Source organism: Protobothrops mucrosquamatus, unplaced genomic scaffold, assembly GCF_001527695.2.
Source record: "Protobothrops mucrosquamatus isolate PMUCROS unplaced genomic scaffold, P.Mucros_1.0 scaffold3132, whole genome shotgun sequence".
Lineage (NCBI taxonomy): Eukaryota > Metazoa > Chordata > Lepidosauria > Squamata > Viperidae > Protobothrops > Protobothrops mucrosquamatus.
In genome coordinates, this window is record NW_015389133.1 from 83,932 (window position 1) to 86,598 (window position 2,667).

At 31.5% G+C, this 2,667-nt stretch overlaps 1 protein-coding gene across 1 annotated transcript in view; it reads right to left on the reverse strand.

Annotated features, from left to right (window-relative positions):
• Window positions 1–2,667, reverse strand: part of ATP7B (ATPase copper transporting beta) — a 34,242-nt gene that overhangs the window by 18,673 nt on the left and 12,902 nt on the right. The window lies entirely within an intron of this gene.

Consider the following 2,667-nt stretch of genomic DNA (forward strand, 5'->3'; position numbering starts at 1 on the left):
GTGAGCTTAAATGGACTCCAGAAGATGGTAGAGGACAGGAAAGCCTAGAGGAACGTTGTCCATGGGGTCGCGATGGGTCGGACACGACTTCGTAACTAACAACAACAACAATATGCATCTACTTCAAAAATGTAAGGGAAAAATATTAAAATTGAATTTAAATGTTTTCAGTCTGATATATACAATGCAGACATTGTTAGATCCTTTGAGTGCTAAGATTAACATATTTGTTATACCTGTAATAACAGTTAAATAAAAACTAGATGGCCTTCTTGGAAAAAACAAAGAGTAAATAAAGAAATACATCATTTATTTTATATGTTCAGCTAAACAATGGCAGAACCATTCAGATTTACATGGTAATGCTGAATGATTGTAGTGAAATTATCAAATATGACCAATAAGAAAATCTTTCTAAGAACATATCAAGAAAACATAAATACTTCACAGAAGGAGATACTGTATATAGTATATTGCAACTAATTCAAACAACAATGACTATAAACCACAAAGAAATCCAAAATAACTTTGAAAATATAAATCAATCTATTTCTAAGTTAACTCTACAACAAAAAAATTCCCAGAAAACAACAACAGAGAAGGTGCAGATAAAACAGATAAACGGATATAGAATTGAGAACAGAGACTTAAAGATGGAACTTAACCAAACAAGGAAATATGATTTAACCCTAGTGGAAAATTCTTTACAAGAATTGGAAAAAACAGCTTATCTCTTAAGACTACAAAATAAATCTGAGGACAAGAAAATAGATTGAATAAAATGGACTGTAGAGATGTCAGGAACATCGGAGAGAAAGGAAATGATAAGAGAAGCAGAGAGAAAGAAGAAAAAAAAGATTTTCAACAAACATGGAAAGGCAGAAGCCCCATACAAAGACACTTCACCTGATTTACTTTTTATATCTACAGCAACATTTACGAACATATGGAAAAACTTTTTGATTCAGCAAAATACATTGATTAAGAAAGATACTGGGCAAAGGAAAAAGACTAAAGTGGAAACCAAGAAAATAGATGATGGGACTTACCAGAGAGAATACTTAAAAAAGAAACATTTGTTTGAATATGGTTAAAGAAATAGAAAAGTTTTGGAATATATATGTCATTCTAAGAGGGATGAATTCCCTAAATAAAATAGTATGCTTTTTTCCCTTTTTTGTTTTCTTTCTTGATATGATTAATATAAAAAAATTGAAATAACTTAGATAAAGGAAATGTTTTAGATACTTAAATGTGATTGAATTTAAAAAAATTATAATGGATAAAAATGTTTTCAATAAGAGTTAAAGGACAAGATGTCTAGTTGTATTAAATGGAATGTTTAAAGATTAAACATATTTTTAATTGTGGTTAAAAGAATAAGAAATTTAGGAAATAAATATATATTAACTTAGGAGGGATATATATTTTAAGTAGTATGTTATTTTTTATGTTTCTTTACGTTTGCTGTCCTTTCTTTTTTTTCATTGTTTTATCTATTCCTTAAGAAATGTAAAAGTGTGAGATGGTTCATATGGAAAAATAGAATTAAATTTTTAAATGTAATTCATTTTTGAGAAAATCTTAACTAGTAAGAATACCTAGAATTTGATGGGAGAAATAAATTAAAATAAGGATTGTAACAGGATCTATGACAGTGATGGCGAACCTTTTAGAGACCAAGTGCCCAAACTGCAACCCAAAACCCACTTATGCATCGTCGGGTGCTGGGTGGGTGTGGCCCATTGGCTGGGTGTGGCTAATTGGGGTGTGTGGCCCATTGGGTGGGCATGGCTGTGGTGGTAAGGGCAGACTGGGTGGAACTAAAAAGTTCAATCAATCAATTCCAACTTTGCAAGATCTTTTTTTTTCCCGCCAGAAGCTGAAATTGACTGAACCTTTTATTTTTTGCACACGTCAGCAGAAGCCTAAAGCGAAAAGGTTTTATAAAACCCAGCTGAAGGCCTAGGACTGGGGCAATGGCGCGCATGCCCACAGAGAGGGCTCTGAGTGCCATAGGTTCGCCACCACTTATCTATGATAAGGCAACCAGAATGATTGGATAGAAAAGAAATATTATATTGACGTGATTATTATTTTTAGGAATATTGGGAAAAAATTATAAATTTTATTGTTATCTATCAAAACAATAAGAATTGTATTAACTCAATGTTTGCAAAAGAGGATATTTTGGGAAAAGAGGAAATCAACTAAAATCATTATGGGGATTATGGATTATAGAAATCAATTGTTTTGCAAATGTAATCCAGACAACACACTGTTTACCAATTATTAAGTGATTTATGTTTTTAAAAAATCAATAAAATATATTACAAAAAAAGGGAAAATCTTTCTAAACATGTAAGATCTAAATTCATTCAGGAATTTACACATATCACATTAGAAAATAAAGGGATTAATATTTGGCCCACTAAATAAGAATTATTACCCAAGGTCAGGTTTTGTTGCTTGTCAACACCCAGTAATTATTGTTTTCAAATCCCTTATTGCAGTTTTTTTTTCAAACTTTGCCATTTTAAGATGTATAGATTTAGATTCCAGAATTCTCCAGCCAGCATTCCCCAGTTCATGCATCTTAAAGTTGCCAGCTTTGAAAAAGACTGCCTTACTATACAGAAAGTTCTTGACTTATGACCGTTTGTTCAG